Genomic DNA, 8,447 nt, shown 5'->3' on the forward strand with positions numbered 1-8,447 from the left:
GACAAATTTATTTGGAGAGGAAAGAGACGTTGAATAAACAAAGCACTTCTGAAAATCAGGAATAAAGTAGAAGGTATAGCACTCCCTGATCTCAAAAACATACTGTAAAGCTGTAATAACCAAACAAGCATGGTACTAGTACAATGACAGAAACATAGACCAATGGAATAGAATTGAGAACCCAGAAATGAATTCATTTATCTATGGTCAACTGATATTCAACAAGGAAATAAAGTCTATCAAATGGGGAAATGACAACCTCTTCAACAAATGGTGCTGGCAAAGTTGGACTACTTACTATCTGCAAAGCTGAAGCAGGATGCACACCTCTCACCACACACAAAAATCAACTCAAGGTGGATCAGAGACTTAGGGCTAAAACTCAAAACCATAAAGATTATAAGCGATAAAGTAGGACCAAGCTTAGAAGGCCTAGCTTATCGTGTAAAAAGGTTAACAAATACAGCCAGAAATGCATAATCTGGAGAGGATAAATTGATGAATGAGACCTTGTAAAGATGAAATCCTTGTGCTCATCAAAAACATTTTCCAACAAAGTGAAAGGAAGTCCTTCTGACTGGGGAAAAAACATTTGACAATACCATCCCAGACAAGGGTCTCCTAACAAAAGTTCACAGACTCTTACAAGATCTCCTCAAGAAAAAAACCAATAACCCAATTACAAAATGGGCAAAAGGTATGGAAAGAATTTTCACAGAGGAAGTTATTCAGATGGCCAACAACACTCACATGAAAAAATGTTCAAAATCACTAGCAATAAGAGAGACGCAAATCAAAATCACAATGAGATACCATCTTACTCTAGAAGCAATGGCAAAGTTTAACAGACAGCAAGTAATAAAAGTTGGAGAGGATATGGAGAGATAGGAACTCTTATACATTGTAGATGGGATTGTAAAATGGTATAACCACTCTGGAAGGCACTTGGATATTTCCTTAAAAAATTGAACATAAGGGAGCTCTGGTAGCCTAGTGGCAAGAAGCTGCACTGCAATCCGAGAGATACGTGGTTCAAATCCACCAGATGCTCTGCTGGAGAAGGAGGGGCAATCTCCTCCTGTACCAGTCAGATCCGCTTTGACAGCACACACACAAAAAATAATAATAATTTAAAAATTTTTTAAAAACCTGAACATAGACATTTCATATGACCCAGCTACTCCACTGTTTGGAATATACCCTGAAAAACTAGAAATGAGACACAAATGGAGATTTGTACACCAATGCTCGTAGCTGCCTTATTCACCATTGCAGGAACATAGAAACAGTTCAAATGTCCAACCACAATCAAATGGATTGAGAAATTGTGGTACATTCACATAATGGAATACTATGCAGCACTCAGGAGCAATGATTTAAAAAATTACTACCTAACTTGGGAGGGGCAGGAGAGCATTATGCTGAGTGAACTCAGTCCCATAAGGACACACACTATGTAAGACAATTATTGTAGAAATAGAAAGATACCTAGTCAAATGGATATGAGCACCCAAGGGGCAGGGGAGGGTAGAAGCAAAGTGGAGAGGATGGGAGGGCGGTGGGGGTAATCATAGGGTTGCACAATTTGATGGGCAGAGGGCTAGGTAAGGAAATGGAAAAGATCAGTGTGAAAAACAGTGTATATAAACTTTGTAAACAAACCAGAATAAAATAAAAATTTAATTTAAAAAAGATATTAGAATGGAACAAGCAGAGGAATAGAGGAAACCCCCTCCTCCTTCCCCTCGTCCATTCTCGACCTGTCCACGTCCACTCCTCGTTTCCCTGATCTGGCAGCAGTAGTCCAGAAAATCCCGAGATAGATCACCCCCCAGACTCGCCATCCTCCCTGTACTACCCTGTTCTCTCCACCACGCTTCATCACCCCTCCCTGCCCCTGCCCTGCCCCTGGGCACACTGGCACTGCCAGCAGGTGAGAGCTGTGTAGTGTGGGAGGCAGACCTGGCAGGTAGACTCACCATTCTGGGCCTGAGGCTTTCCTCAGTCACTGATTGAGTTCTCTGGCTAAGACCGAGGCTAGAGTTCCCACTTTTGAGTTCGTAGCAAGCAGTGGGGCCTCCTGAGATCCCACCCAGACTCTGAGGGTGGGGAATCCCAGGACATCTGAGCAGCCCCACCCATACCAGCTGCGGTCTGCCTGCCTCCTCCTTCCAGCCCTGGCATGACAACCTCCCTCCCCCTTCCTGACCACAGCCATGTGTCACTTCTGCAGCCAGCAGCTCAGGGCGGATGGAAACAGGTAGCACTCCCAGCCCCTCCCCCCAGCCCTGTCACCTGCTGGCGAGGGTCAGTGCATGGTCACCACACTCCAGGGGATGCTATCTTACCCCTGGCATGCTTCCATCCTGGGCACTGGGCTGGCAGCTGTGGACACAGGAAGCGCCCGTAGCCCAGGATGAGCGACCACACTGGGGGAACCACATACATGCATCTCCAGCCTCATGAAAGCCCGTCATGGCGGACGAATCAGATCTGCCCTGGGCCTGGCTAAGGAGACCTGAGCGAACTCAGTGTCCTGAAAGCTAGGCCTGAGGAGGGTAGGGGTGTAGTGGACCCTTTGGCTGACTGCCCCAAACCTCTGCAGACAGCTGCTTCTCACCTCCAGGCCACCACCTCACCATCCGGGAGTCCATGCCTGCAAATGTCTTCAGCCTCCTTCCGAGCATGCAAGGAGCTCTCCCCTCTGTGAGGAGGACTCGGAGGGTCTCCCCATTCCAGAACCCCCACCATCACATTGTTACTGCTCTCTCAGCCCTCTTGCCTCACCTGCACCTGGATAGGGTACCCCAAGAGCCCACCCAGGAACCCGGAATGCAGACCTCTGTCTTACGGACAGCTTCCCAGACTCAGGGTGGACAGGCATTCAGCTGGAGGGTGAAGCTGAAGGTCTCGCTCATGACCCACGAGGGCTTGTAGCTTGGCCAGATCAGGGACTGTCCTGGCAGACATGGACAGCAGGCTTGAGGGGCTGCAGCGACCAGCGCTGAGCTGAGGCCCCTCTGATGGTGACTTCAGAGAAGCAGCAGCAGCAGCCAAAATGGGGCTGACCTGAGAGCCAGCCAGGCCGTTTCCCATAGAAAAGAGGCCAAGGGACAGTATCTCTTCCTCTTACTGTGGAGAACCACCAAGGACAGAGAGTACAGGAGCCCACAGCTCTGTGTCCCCAGCCACAAGCAGCCTCTGTGGTGACACCAAGCATCCTTGTTATGGGGACCGTTGTGACAGCACAAACGGATAGCTTTACAAACAGAAATCACACTCTCACGGTTCCGAAAGCTACCAAGTACGGATGTCGGTTCTGAGGGAAGATGTTCTCCCTGGTGGTTGTGCAGGAAGGTCCTCGTCTTCCTCACCAGCTGGAGACGGGGGCTGTTTGGAGACCTCCACGCCTGTGGTCTGTCCCTGTGTCAGGGGCTTCTCAGCTCAGGGGCCTCAGTCCCAACAGCGCACTCCACCCCTGGCTCTTCTTTCTTGATAGCTCTGAAGTCAGCCGTCTGCTCGTTCCCTCCCTCGTCCCAGCACCCGTGAAGTGAATGATAAGTGGAGTCACCGTCCAGGAAAGCTCGCCCTCTATCATTCCACGAGCGCTACATCCCACACTAGCCCTGTCAAGCCTGACGACCGACCCCATCTCAGAACATGTCGCTGTGTAAGCTCTCCAAATTCTGTCTCAGCAGCAGCATTGCCGTTAGGTGCCATCTATGCAGTGTGACTCTGAGTGATCCTACGTAGGGCAGATGGAGACTCTACCAGCGTGTGCCAGCCTCACGACCTCCTCGTGCCCAAGCCCACAGCTGCAGTCACTGTGTCAGTCCGCCTTGCTGAGGGTCTTCCTCTCTTTTGCTGACTCTACTTTTCCAAGCATGATGTCCCTTTCCAAGGGATGAAGCCTCACCATCGTTGGCTGCACTTCCTCCAGGAGAGATGTGTCTGCTCTTTTGGCATCCCATGGGAGACGCATCGTTATCTGCCAACACGATTCAGAGGCATCAGTTCTTCTGTCTTCCTGACTCTGTATAACTTTTACACGTACATGGAACAACTGAAAACACTGTGGCTTGTGTCGGATGCACACAGGCTGGAGCAACACGGGTCTGTGTGCTGCACTGGGTGGGCTTCAGACACAGCTTTGTGGCCCTTTCACCCTGAGAAGTGTCCATGCTCAGTTCCACTCCCCCATTCTTCCTGTACAGCAGAGCTGGAAGCCTGAGAACTGCTCGAAGAGCTTAGAGTCTGTCTTAAGGAGGCACTCCAGGGCTGAGAGCAGAAGGCTGAGACATGGCATCTGTGTGGATGTCTGCAAGGTTTGTGTGCCGTCAGCTAGACATCCACGGGGTATATCAGCAGTCTGATGTTGGCAGAAGCTTCTAGAAGTGCTAACCTATCCTGGACCCAACATTCCGCCACCTCCCCTCTGCAGGTGGTGAGGCCACCTGACACTGGTGTCTGAAAGGTTTAGGATCAAAGCCAAGAAGCATACCAAGGTAGAAACATTTCTCAAAGTTTATTGTGCGCTGGGCTACTTAGCAAGGGGAGTAGCACTGGGCGTTGGGCTTAGGGGGCCTTATGTGGGGTTTTAGCAAGTGTGTTTCAGGGGTTGTGAGATGGGTTGGCGTGGCAGTAGCTCACTGGTGCATAAGTTCCTGGTTTTGGAAAAGGTCCTAATATGAGAATTTCTACGTTCTGGTTTTGGAAAATATCCTGACACAGGATTTTCTGAGTTTTGGATTTCTGAGTTGAGCTTCAATCTCCATCTTTATTTTTAGCCTTACATTCCCGCCTTTGGGGTGATAGGGGGTGATGAGGTCTTCTGGTTGCTTCCTGCTGGGTGGGGGCATAAGGGGGTTTAAGGGAGGCGGGTATGTTATGCTGTCTCATTTGGAGGGAATGGTGTGTACTTCATCCTGCACAATTCACTGATGGTTTGGTTGGTAAATGTGCAAAACCGCTTCTGCAAAAAATTAGTAAAGATTTTGAGCAAACATGGCCCACAGGTTAATGCAAGAACGAACAGCAGTATAAGAGGTATGAAAGGAAGTAGCCATCCCACCATTGAAGGGAGGATATGATGGAGACGAGAGTATGTAGGTTAGGAACTACTGCATGTGCTGGTTGTATGAAATTATTGATGTCTCAGAGATCTTGAATAAGAAAGTATGAGCCATCTGGTTTATTTACTGGAAATATAGGAGGTAAGGAGAATGAGTGGGAATTAAAATACTGGTTTTAAGGAACTTAGTTATAATGGGTTTCCGTCCTTGGAGATGTCCTATACTGATGGGGTACCGGGGAATGCGTGGAGAGGAGGTTTGGTCCTTTACTTTAATAGTAATAGGAGTGTGACATGTAGTTACTGATGAGTTAGAGGTATCCCAAACTATAGGATCAACTTGACTGGGTGGCAGGGGGAAAGTGGGAGTGGGGTAGAACTTTCTTCGGGAGTTAAGCATAGAAGAAAAAGTTGTATTAGACTAGGGCTGGGCGTGAGGGTGAGGTTTATAGAAGCTTTGCATTTGTTTAAAATATCTCAGCCTACTAGAGGTTTGGGGCACTGTGGTATTATGAGGAACTAATGAGTAAACTGTATATTTTGAAATAAACATAATAAGGGAAGAGTTATACTAGGCTATTAATTTTCCTATTACTCCCTCTGTGTTGTTTTGGGAGAAAATATGAGGCCATATTTGGAGAATTTGACTGAGAGGACCTCTAGTCAAAAATAGGTCCTGTTTTGTATGCAGAGTGAAATAGGACAGCCTCGATTGAGGTCCAGTCTTGAATTGGGGTGGGGATAATAATCCAATCTGTAGTGGGTGGTTGTTGAGTGCACACCTAGCAGGAGAACCACTGTGGGTTCACTTGGAAAAGCAGTGAGGCAGAACTACTAATGGTAGAAAGGATGGGTTCAGAGAGAGTTTCAGTGATCACTACGGAAAAGATAATGAAGAATGGAGATCTCATGTTTTAAAAAGGAAAAACAGGCAAAAAGTATAAAAAGATATTTGGTCAGGGGGTAAAGTGTTGGAGAAACCCCTGTATCCAGAGACCACTGGTAGAGGAGAGCAACTGATCTGTAGTGTGGAGGGGGTTCCTGGGATCGAGTTCTGAGATCCAGTTAGTAATGAAAAGGGATAAAGAAAGACTGGAGAAGCTCATTAGGACTGAACTGTATTGAAGTCTGGTTCTAAAGATAACTTACTTTTACATGAGTTTGAAGAACAGATAGTATATAGTGACAATTTGGATGTTTGTTGAGGAACTTCTCTAATATATAACAAGGTAATCAGCAAGAGGGTAATTTTTATTAGACTGAATTTGTTAGAACTACTTAGTTAAAAAGTTTTTCTTAATTATGTTAATTGATTCCCAATGTTTCTGGGTTCGTTTACTTAAAGGCAAATAAAAGATAAGAGTCAGAGTGGAGAGATATAGTAAAGAATATTATATGGCTTTTGGATTGGAGAGATGGAAATATTATAAGGAGATGGTATTAAATAATGGTATTTTATGTATTCCTGAAAATTCATGAACTTGTAAAACACTATACAACAAAGGGAACTTGGAGGACATTATGCTGGGTGAAATATTCTAGTTACAAAGAGACACATGCTACATAGTATCACAGTTATAAAGCAGGTTTGACATGGGGGGTTGGGAGGAGAATGGGACAAGAGTGGATAGATAATGACCATTGCATTGGAACAGATAAAGGAAAGAACTGTTGGAAAGGAATGTAGGACTAGACACTATATGTAGGACAACAGCGGAGAATAAGAGGTCATAAAGATGGCTGGGGCAGGGGGCAGGTAGGTAGTTATACAGGTTTTTCTGAATGTCTGCAATAGTAACTTGGGAGAGGAAAAGAAGGTTGCTAAAAATCTCAAGACAGAATGACTCATACTAGTGTCCAGGAGAAAGTAAATTCCTTTTACCGGCAACGTCCATGCATATTCTAGACTTTTCCAGGCTTACAGTGATGCTATACTGGTCACTCAGACCACCCTTAAGGGGGGTAGGGCCCTGTCAGTCTGAATTTTCTTTTGCTACCAAGACTGGCTTGGGGCATTGCTGAGCTAGATGTCCATGAAGACTGCATTGAAAGCAAGTGGCAAGAGGCTTCTCTTTCGCCCCTTTACTTTTTGTTGCAGCATGTTTTGATATTCATGGCTTATGTGACCATGATGAGACTTTCTATGTTGAAAGTTAAAGCCTTGAAATTGGAGGTTTTGGATGCATTTGCTGGATGAAAAGGTTTTAAATATTCTGTAATAGCAGTTCTAAGAAATTTGGTTTTTATCTAGTCCTTTTCCAAGTTGTTATTGATGAATACTGAAATAGCAACAGTTCATTTCTTCATGTGTTTGTTTGCCATCTGAATGTCTTCTTTGGTGAGATGTCTGTTCATATCTTGTGCCCATTTTTTTAATTGGGTTGTTTACCTTTATCGTGCTGTGGTGCTCGAGTATTTTATAAATTCCAGATATAAGTTCCTTATCTGACATGTCATTACCAAATTTTTCCCTAGTCTATGGCTTCTCTTTTTATACTGTTGGAGAAGTTTTTTGATGTGCATAAGGATTTGATTCTCAGAAGGTTCCATTCATCTATTTTATCCTCTCCTGGTTGTAGATTTTTCAGGATGCTTGGAAGACTGTTTATGTTATGGATTAGGACTTCTAGAGTTCTTCCAAGCTTTTCTTTAATGAAATTTATAGTCCTTGGCTTTACTCAGGATATGAACAGATACTTCACCAAAGAAGATATTCAGATGGCAAACAAACACATGAAGAAATGTTCAAAATCCCTTTCTCTAAGAGAGACACAAATCAAAACAACTATTAGATATCATATCATATCACCCCAGTAAAAATAGCAAAACTTAAAAGAACAGCAAATAACAAATGCTGGCAAGGTTGCAGAGAAATTGGCACTCTTATTCACTGTTGGTAGGAGCGTAACATGGTGCAACCACTATGGAAGGTTAAATGGCGCTTTCTCAAATTGAAATATCATTTGATCCAGCAATTCCAGAGTAAAATATCTCAGTCACAAAGACAAATACTGCATAATGCCACTGTTATAAAAAAGGACTGACATAGGGGTTGGGGGAAGACTGAGAAATAGGGGCTAAATAATGTATACTGCATTAAAACAGAGGAGGGAGAGAACTGTTTAAAAGGGATATATGATTAGGTATTATTGTCATGACAGGAGTCCAGAATGAAGGCAGCATAGTAGAGTGGACTTGTGGGGAGGAATTGTATAACAATGAAAGAATTTTTCTTTTACTTTTCAAAGAGAAGAGCGAATTGGGGGCAGGAATTGGCAGGAGAGAACTGGCAGGGAGAAAAGTGCAACAATGAATGAATGGAAATGCAAAGTCTCTGTAAACTTTCATTAAAATTAATTTTTCAAAAATTGTCTGA

Source organism: Elephantulus edwardii, unplaced genomic scaffold (assembly GCF_000299155.1).
Source record: "Elephantulus edwardii isolate Elephantulus edwardi_28Jun2011 unplaced genomic scaffold, EleEdw1.0 scaffold00127, whole genome shotgun sequence".
Lineage (NCBI taxonomy): Eukaryota > Metazoa > Chordata > Mammalia > Macroscelidea > Macroscelididae > Elephantulus > Elephantulus edwardii.